Genomic DNA, 10,575 nt, shown 5'->3' with positions numbered 1-10,575 from the left:
ATTTTCTCGACGCTGATGACGTAATGACGAAATGATTAACATGCGTAGTACAATCGAATCTTTTTATTGTGTCGTTCATACTTCTAGGTGTGAATTCGCAAGTTTGGCTGCTATGTCTGTTCCCTTATTTTCCAGGAGATCAATACGACTAGGTAGCCAAAAAGTTTTAAGTTTGCCTACGTCAGGGACAATGGCATTTCTTACTTTGTTAGTGGTGTTCCAATTGGAATTTAATGTCTGCTTTAAAAACAACTGTTTAACTGGAGGCTCCAACTGTACTTATGGAAAACGTGAGTCCTGAAATATTGAGTATTTGCACTTCTTAACAGATAAGTTTTTTATGTCCATTAGCTGACTTTACGCATCGCGTACATGTACACTAGAGGAGTAAGCCTTGTAATAAAACTTTTTTCCAGTAATAATTGGAGTCTGCTTACATTCAATGAAACTTGGGAAAAGTTCCAATCACTCAGTCCACTGTGTTTAATATTTCGTATGCCTTAATTAATATTCCATTTGAAGTGTAGATGGCAGTAATATCATTGGAGTATAAAATCCTTGCTAGTTTATTGATTCCGTTTCATACCACCGTCTTTCAACAGCTCTTATGTTTACTTTTAGAGTATATTCCAAAGCTGAGGGATTTCGATTTTGGTAACCCTTTCCCGAGCTGTGCATTAAATTTCTTAAGTAATAAGAGATTTGTGTGACCAGGATGTCGTTTCAAACGATAACATCCGTCCATTTAACAAGGAAAGATTACCCGTTTGGCATTGTAAGTGCATTGAGGTATGAAGAAATGTGCAATTGTGCGGACAGCTTCAGTCAAAATACTTGTTTTTTTCCAGAATCCCAGATTGTGTTCCGGCTGTTAAAATATCCAATCATTCGTAAAGGATAAATTAGAAAAAGTTCTTGCTACAAAAAAGGTTCCCTTTATCTCAAATTAAAATACTTTTTGAACTATATTTAAACACGTTAGAAGGTCATATTCGGTTCGATATTATCGGATTCGATCCGAATCTTGTATACTTACCACCATTCATTTTATCAAACAAACATGAAAAACTAAACCGACAAAATTTTAGTATTTTATAGTAATGAACGGACGTGTTCAGTACGTTCTAATCAAAATAATGTCTTAATGTGTTGAATATACAAAATACTTTTCAACTTTCCGCCTTGTTCACCTTATCAGTAAAAAGCAGAAAATGCCGAAAAAAAGAGAAAAATCAAAATTTGATCACGTATAACTCTGAATAGTAGGGTCCTCTCAAAGTATACCTTGGGCCTTCTAGTTTTCATAATTAATAAGCATTGAGCAAACAACCAAAAATTTTGACTTAGAGAAACGGAGGTACATTCAGGCCACACGTCGTCTGACCAATTTTCGTGCGACAACTTCCAATGTGTTTACTAAATTATAAGTTGATTTTTGCGGCCAGTAGATTGTCGATAACACACATTCACACAGATACGTAGATGAAAAACATGGCACGCCGATGAAGAATATATATACTTTGTAAGAAATTCGCAAGTTGCCTTTAGATGTTGCAAACATTATCATAAATGAGCATACCCCCCCATTCTTCGTTGGTGGATATAAAAATATAAAAAAACAAGTAATAACAGTATAGTCGGGCAAGACCGAACTTCAGATATTCTATACCACTTCTTGTAGTACAGTTATTCACACGGTTTGGTTTTAATACACCAAAATTTATACATTATTTCCAAATAAATACATAATTTTCATGTAAACCCGCGCATTGGAGAATGCCGAAAATATCACATGGTGTTATCCAAATTTAGGAAACATAATTAATTTTTTAACAATATAATTTTTTAGTTTCAAATAAAATCTTATGTGGGGAGTGGCCAAAAAGGTAAATCGATCCGGAGCACTTTCAGTAGCGTTCGTCCTTGATTCAAAGCACATCTGCGTATCGAATTTCATCCAAACATCTGAAAAATTGCGACCTGTGCGTTGCACACGTATTTACATTGACAGATAAATAGACAAACTTAAATATAATAAAATATTGGCCCGTCTTAAGCTTTTCCGGATGTTAGATACGTCCGCACAAACCTAATTTAACCTGTACCGTAGAGGTGAATAGTATTTTTATTAAGCTGCACAAAAAAAATATAAACGCCATTTTGGAATAAAATATTTTTCATTTTTAATTGCGCATAATATAGATATTTTCCTTGCGCCTAACAACCAAAAAAACGCAATTTATGCGATCAAGTACATCGAAACGCCAAAAGCAAGTTAAGTAATATACCCTTAAGTAGCTGGTTAAGCCGCTTAAGCTTTACCTATAACAAGAAAACAAAGAGTTGAAGGAGAGGAATAAATTTTCATAGCGGCCAGTAACAAATCTATTTATTTTAAATTTTTAATTAACTTTATTAATACAATAATATGTTGGATGCAAAGAGCAATCCATTCGCATCTATGCTGCTTTCAAGACTTTTGGGATACATTTGCCCACCGGCAATAATAAGGTTGCTTGCCCATTCAAATTTAATTTATTTTATGGGGAAAACCATTTATCCAAATAATCTATGAAAATTACCGTTGAATATTGCCTACTTTGACCAATCGTGGGATATTTATGAGTTATCAAGGATATTTTATCTAATTTACAGAAGTGTTTACCGACCACCCCCTTTCACTTTTGCAAGAGTTCATTTATGTTCGACTCAACCATTACTTGTGTTATTATTAATATGAAAAAAGTGAATCTGAACAAAATGTACAAATCTTTCTAATATAAAACATTTATGAGATTTTACTAAATTTAACATATATAAATTTGAGGCCAATACTTAAACTTATACCGTTAACGTACATGAGTTCAGAATATGTATTACTTACGTAGCGTTTATGATGTGCTGAATTTCTGGACTTCTGACGTCTAAATTGCCGAAGAATTTTTTGATGAGCGTGCGACATGTCAAATTCTTATCTAGCATTTATTTCATTCTCTCTATACTGAAATTGGAGACAAAATGAAAAAGTACAACTTCACCTTCACTTAAATTTGGCATATGAGGTTGACCACGCACTCAAGTAACTATGTTTTGAACACCTTCAACTAGGTCTTTTGGAAAACGAACATATTGTTTAGCAAGATCAACATCTAACTCATTCACACTCTAGCTACTAATTTAAAAGCAACTAATTAACAATAACTGGAATCATTTAATAGCAAAACATAATAATAAGTCACTAGTATTCTCTTTGGGGCGAATACACATCTTTTAAATTAAATTAAATATATATGAATCAGTCAATTTTTCTTGCAAAAAATTGCGTTCTAGTCAGTCGATTGTAACCGTTATCATATAATATGTACTAGTGCGTTTACTAAACTGAAGAATGCCGTCTGCAATCTTAATACAGTGTATGATGAATAACTTCTATCAAAGCCCACGGTTTTGAAACTTTTTTTTTTTATATCCATCACCGAGGGTGAGGACATATTCATTCTGTGAAAACGTTTGCAACACACATGAGGAGGACCCGGAGACGCAATAAATTATACATATTCTTGATTAACATTAAATTTTAAAATGATGTAAACACGTACGTCCGTCTGTCTGCTTGCGTAATGTCCGTGGAAAACATTCTCATGGTCGTAAAAATGCACCCTTTGCTTTAAATTGCACAGAAGCATTGGGAGTCCTGGCAGGCAGCTTGAAATTGGGCCAAACCGATCAAAGGGCACGCCTGCAGTACAGCATAGCCTGAGACCAACTCTTTTGCTTGTTACTTCTAAGCCACAAGAGATACAGTTGCATTCTGTGAATGCTCCTGCAGAACCTTTACAAATGTAGAAGAAATATGTCACGCCTTCTTAATGTTATAGAATATTAAAGTTCCATTCTCCTTTTAGAACGTTTACCGCACCCAAAATAAAGCTTCAAAGACGCTATAAATTGTACACATTATTGATTACTAGCAAATTTGAATCGTTCTAGACGTTTCTGTCTGTCGGTTGTCCATTTGTCTATTAATTGCTGTGCTAAGCGTGCTCATAGCAGCCAAATTGCAGATACCAGCTTTAACATTGGAAATCGCTGTACGCAGCTTGAAATTGAAAATATGGCAAATTAGCAAGACGACGGTACCGTACAGTTTAAAGCCGTCTCGACTTTTCGTGTTTTTTGCCTGATACGCATAAATTGCAACAGGCGGAAGAGATAAATTCCCATTTTCCTTATGTATTCTTATTCTTTCGGTGATGAATATAAAACATCAGCCAAACTCATTCAATATTATAAAGTATAAAAATTTAGTTCTTTCCTTTTTTGTTCGTACTTTTTTTTTTAAAACATCGTTGACGGGTGTTAAAGATTCTGTCGGAACCCAACACAATTTTTATACTCTTCACCACTTGTAGTACAGGGTATATTAAGTTTCTTCGGACGTACGCGATAATCAGAAAAGCTTAAGATAGAGTCACCTTTTATTATACCGATCGATTCAGAATCATTTTCTATATCGATTTAAGCTTTTGCGATTGTCTGTCCGTCTGTCAGTCTGTCCAGCCTGCAATTCGCCACTTTAAGATATTTTAAAAAACTGGCAAAGAACGAACGCTATTAAAAATGGTTCGCTTCGGTCCACTTTTATGATCATTCCCCATATAACGCCTTATTTCGAAAACTCGTCGAAAAACTTTGTGTTTTTCAAAAGTTTTCGACAAATTTCGCTGTGCAATAGTATCTCGACGTTATAAATTAGTATGAGAAATTTTATTCGGCTAGGGAAATTTTTGGAACCTCTCATATAATCGTTCTTACGAAAACCGAATTTGTATATAATAAAAAGACGTAATTCTTAATATTTTGTGGTGAAAATTAGGTCACATAATAGTAAACGGACGTAAAAATCGAACTCACTGAGTTTGGACCACGTACGTCTATTCCTTGCTTACCACCGCGCATTAGCATTCGCAGGAAAGGTAAATTGTTATAAAAAGACCTAATCGATAATATTTTATGATGAAAATCGGTTTAAAGGAAAAATTTCGCACAAAAATTGGCAGTAGCGAATTTGGATCACATAGGTCTATTGTTTGAACCACAACATATAGTTTTTTTTTTGAGTTTTTTTTCATGAAAAGAATGCCTTCGCATCAAAACAATGCGTAATGTTTGGTGTTTTATTACCAAAACGGGTGAATAACTGTACTAAACAAAGTCCTTTGGGGTATCTAATGGGCGGTCTTGACTAACTATAATGCTTCTACTTTTTTTACTTATTTTTTTTATATATATCAACAAAAACCATAAAAATGAAAGCAATCGATAAATTAGCAGGTAAATACTCTACACTATTTGACAATTATTCATATAATAACTTTTGAAAATAAAAGGTTATAGCGGAGGTGGCCGAAAAAGTGATCCAATCTGAGCCATTTTCAATTTTGTTCATCTTTGACCTAAACCCCTCAGTGTGTCAAATTTTCTCAAAATATTTGAAAGGTTAAGGCTTGTGCATTGAACACAAAAAAACAACAGATAAGTTGAGATTGATTCAAGAAGTGATTCCGAATCTATCGGCATAATGAAAGTCCGTCTAACTCAAAGCCTTCTAAGCCTTGCAGACATCCATATAAACTTAATCTGCCATAACTGGTATAGGGTATAAGAAGGAAAATAAATAAAGAAAAAATCATTTTCCTTCCTTTCTAAATGTTTTCAACCTTTATATATGTGTATATTTATAATTTTTTAGCCAATAAAATGTGTCTGTAACTGAAATTACGTAAAAAAAATATTTTTATGAAAGTATGTCTATATAAATATGAAATGTTTTTCAGTATGTTTACGTAAGGTAATTATCTACATTTTCAAAATGAAATTATAAAACATAATTAAGTATAAGTGCATCAAGTTTCCACTTCTATTTCAATTTCGGAGTCTACTTGACGGCGAAACGAACTCAGTACCTTATGTTGCTCATAAGAATAAATACTTTATTAAATCTTTGAAATTCAAATAATTAAATAAATTGCTAAATAAGAAATTTACGTATTCCTACGTTTGTATAAAATTGAAAGCAATGAAATCATACTTTTCATTACTGATTATACGAGTTTTTCATTTGTTTTGGTTATTATTAGTTGTGAGTTGTAGCTTTTACAGACGGCGCGAAGGTCAAAAAGTGACTTAAACGCCTAGTGCAACGTATTTCTTTAATTCGTTTAGAATTTTATTCATTTCTTGTCTGTTAATTTATTGCTTGCAAGAAAATCTAAATAAGACAACAAACTTAATAAAGTCAACGAAACGTGAAAACTTAATGCTCGAAAAACTTTCATCAAAATCCAATGAACCATAGAACAAAACATCTAATCTAAAAGAGTTTAGTTATGAATATATTGCAAATTTCTGCTTACGTCTATTACCTTGTTACACCCTATATTACTTGCGGTGCAACAGCATATTAAGTTTGTGCGGATGTATAGAACATCCAACAGAACTTTTATCATACTGATAATCATGTCCGTCCATCTATTTGTCTGTTTGCCTTGTACTCTTGTGTTCAACCAAAAAACTAATTTACAAATTGGCAAAGAACTTGGATTAAGTAGGTCAATTTTTGGAATATTATGGCATAGAAGGACTCTCTGGAAATGCACAAACCCTTATACGCCAAATAGGCCTAAAATTGTTCATGATAGTAATTTTGTATAAAAATTAAGTAGCCCAAATTTTGACTACATGGATCTATTTCTTAGTAGTCATACCATATAAGATTTCTGCTGAATAATAAGCCATACAGAAAATGAACGGTAAGGAAGTTAGATCACATAGGTCTATTTTTTAGACCCCGACACATATATATGTATATATATATATCATCGTTTAATTTATTTATTTGATCAACTGCATTGAAACTTAATCACCTAATAGAGACGATAACTTACAGTTGAACTATAAGTACATTGCTGCAGAACTCCAAAAATAAGCAAAGTCAACATAATAAAAGAAATTATATACAATCCCATATTATACAAGAAAATTGTATGAAAATAGTTCGGTAAGCAAAGAAAGAAACACATGTGCTGTCAGCAAAACGAAACCCGTAAAAAGTAGTCTATGACTTCTGTAAATCTTACGAAACAATTAAAAATCACCTAAAGGCAAACCTGTGTCAAATCAAATTACAAAGTAGTGAGTATGCTAGCGATTTATCCGTAAAAAAGCGCCTTTATATCTATATGGTCGAGAGATAGATCAAACAAATAAAGATTAGTATTATACATCATGAAAAGCACATTTCAAGATGCCTCGTAAATCTAAGAGGCACATTAAATGGGATTTTCTGAATGAAGAAGAGGGAAGATATTATACCTTTAATCAATTTAACGATAAGGAAAACACCCCCAGCATCACGCGTCTATTTTCTGGCGTGGGAAGGTCAATAAGCATTAACCTATCTTGATAAGGTGGAAGCTCAAGATAAGAATACCAGCCGAAGTCCCCTAGCGCAAAAAGTAAAAAGTGTCGTTGTATTTCTTTAACAATGTCATAATAAAGCTCAGATCCGATTTGGATTTATTGACGCAAACTGAATCTCAACATTGGATCAAAGATCAATCCTAATCCATTATATCTGACTACATTATCCAGTCTGTGACTATCAATAAAATAATTAGACAACGTGATAGTGGGCCGACAAAAGGATAGCTTACAGTATTTTTTCAAGTTCAGTGGCATACCATTAGTCTTACACCAGCTCTATCACTCATAAATGAACGAAAGATTTTCACATCGTTCGCAAACATCAAACACATCGACTCCTTGGTACTTGTAGAAAGATTTTTTGACAACATCGTAAACAGAGAGGGCCCTTTGCTTCCGTTTCGCAAAAGCTCCAAATATTTTCTCAGTCAACTCTAAAAAATTTGTAGAGATTGAAGAAACCATGCTGTGCTATTGTCAAGACCGAGGTCAATTATCTGGAAAGCCCTTTAGTAACTAATCGCTCGAACAGTTTTGGCAAAACACAAAATTTCGCTTTCCCTCTGTAGTTACTAATAATCCCTTGGACTTTTTTGTAAAGCGAAATGATGAAGCTAGACTTTCAAATTAAAAGTTACTTATCCCGCCAACAGAAATTTTTTGAATATATTTGTCAACTGTGTTACTAGTACAGCAGCGATAGTTTATCTGTGACCGGCAATTGCAAGAGTATCGTTTCTCAAAAAATCTCACAAAATACCTGGTAACTCCCATCAAATTACATGGTCCGGAGCATCCATATCAAATCACCGAAAGGAATCCTTTGTCTTTTCGCTTCGAATCAATAAATAAATCCAAAAAATTTCTTGGAGTTAGTCAGCAATTGCCCTCTCATATAATGCAAATAACTTTACTAACGTATATGTTTCAGTGATACCATCATTACGCTTACATTTTTATTTTATATTGCGACCCCTGATCAACAGAATATTAAACCAGACTAGGTAGCCGAGTTTAATAGAATCGGACTTAACAGGAAAAGATGCGGATATAGCGTCAGAAAACGTATTAAAAATCATTAACCACGTGGCATCAATATAATTGTAATCAAAATTTGAGACCACTAACGACATGAAATCTTTAAACGTATCATAATTTGTTTTCTTAAAATTAGGGGTAATATCAAATGTGATACTAGAAGAGCAATGCTTCCTACTCCTAACGTTAAACCAACTATTAAATAATAGAAGTAAAGAAGCATGGTGGCTATCCTCTGGAAATGAACGGTTCAAGCCGCGACACACTTAGATAAATCCCATTAGAAAATACAACATATAATTAGCATTATAGATGTCATTACGCTGATATCGACAAAATTCAAATTATTCGCTTTCTGCGGGAAATGAATTCTTTTAGAATAATTCCTTCAGCCCATACAGATTTATTAAAAATTATCTCCAAATACTTCGATGCAACCATAAATATGAACGAAGCAATAGTAGGTGAAGATGAGGTATTGAACTTATATACAGTACATCTGTTCAATTCAGCATTTGTCATGTGTCACAAAAAGCAAGCCCTTATATGGTTGGTACAATTTCTAGTTTTTTATGACAGAAACTCAAAAACCATCAAATTTTTAGGGAAGTAAATTAAGCAAATTTATGTCACGTCCTATGATGTTTTGGGCATCTTCCAATATGCGGGCTTTTATGAAATGTATTCCTTCCCACGAATATACTGTGTAATTGTTGCAAATTTTACAAACATTCCCAAAAGGAGTAAATAATTGTACTATACGATGTGGTGTAGGATATCTAACAGCCAGCATTGCCCGACTACAATGTTCTTAGTTGTTTTTCACATGAAAGTCTGCAAGTGCAATTTTTTTACTCTGTGATCATATTAATCGGTTCTTTATCTCCCAGGAAAATTTTTGTAATCTGATTTAAAATACTCACTGTGCTTACGGTTTTTGTGAGTTAACAAAATTTAAATTTATTTTGAATTTGACTTATCCAATAAGTAATTTGCCGAAAATAAATATCCCGTGCTGCGGCGACGAATTTTGGTAAATGAGATGATTATATATTTTCAATTCATTTATAACTTATTATATAATATATACATGCACATAATTGACAAAAAAAACACAATTGTGACATAAATATGAGCGACTATAGTTTTCTCATTGATTTTAATTTATTCAATTTCATACCTTTTTTATAAATTACGTTTCTAAAAAAATTAGTTTTCCTGGAGGTCACAAATAGTTTACCCAAAAACGATTCGATTTTTCGTTCAATCTTCATTAAGCGGTTAAAGTTAATAGCAGCTCACCAGCCATTGCTTTCAAGGAGAACTTACTTACACTGAGAACAGATAAAAGGATGCGGACTAAAAGCGGCCCTCACATCTAAGATATTATTTAATAATCTAATACATCATACACAGGTATTGACATTCACTCTTAATACGTACGAGAAGATATGACCTGTAACCTATTCTACCTATAGATGTAGACAAGACCTACATAAAGCAAACTAGCGTAGTGTAATTTTCATATTGCGTTAGTTGCTCATAGTAGCATTAGGTACATTATAAAAACTTACTACCAGTAGACAAGAATTGGACAATGAGCGAATAATGGAGCGAATAGTGCAATCACCGTGTCAAGCTCCTCCACCATTTTCCGTTTTCAATACTAACCAGTGTTCTAGAACTTCCAATATTTCTGTAAAATCTGAAGCTGACCGATGCATTTTTGGGACAAGGAGAATGTTTATTATAGACCTTTTATAGACAGACACACGGATATTCTTACATCGGTTCCCTGTCCTTCTCTCTTTTCCTTGTTTAGTTCATGCTCGATATTTTGTACCTTCTTTGTGAATAAGGAGCAATAAAATCCTTATTTATTAGAAGCATCCAAATACGTTCACGATCTATTGACGCACGCGAGATGTAGGCGGCGTATTATAACATTATAAGTGACAACGTATTAGTTGCATCGGTACAAGCAGTTATTATCATTTCCACATCGGGATAACAGTTTCCTTCATTAGACAAATAAGATAAGAACCAGATGTG

The sequence above is a fragment of the Glossina fuscipes genome, unplaced genomic scaffold (assembly GCF_014805625.2).
Source record: "Glossina fuscipes isolate IAEA_lab_2018 unplaced genomic scaffold, Yale_Gfus_2 1, whole genome shotgun sequence".
Lineage (NCBI taxonomy): Eukaryota > Metazoa > Arthropoda > Insecta > Diptera > Glossinidae > Glossina > Glossina fuscipes.
The sequence above is the reverse complement of the archived record's forward strand: the minus strand, read 5'-3'. Positions refer to the sequence as shown.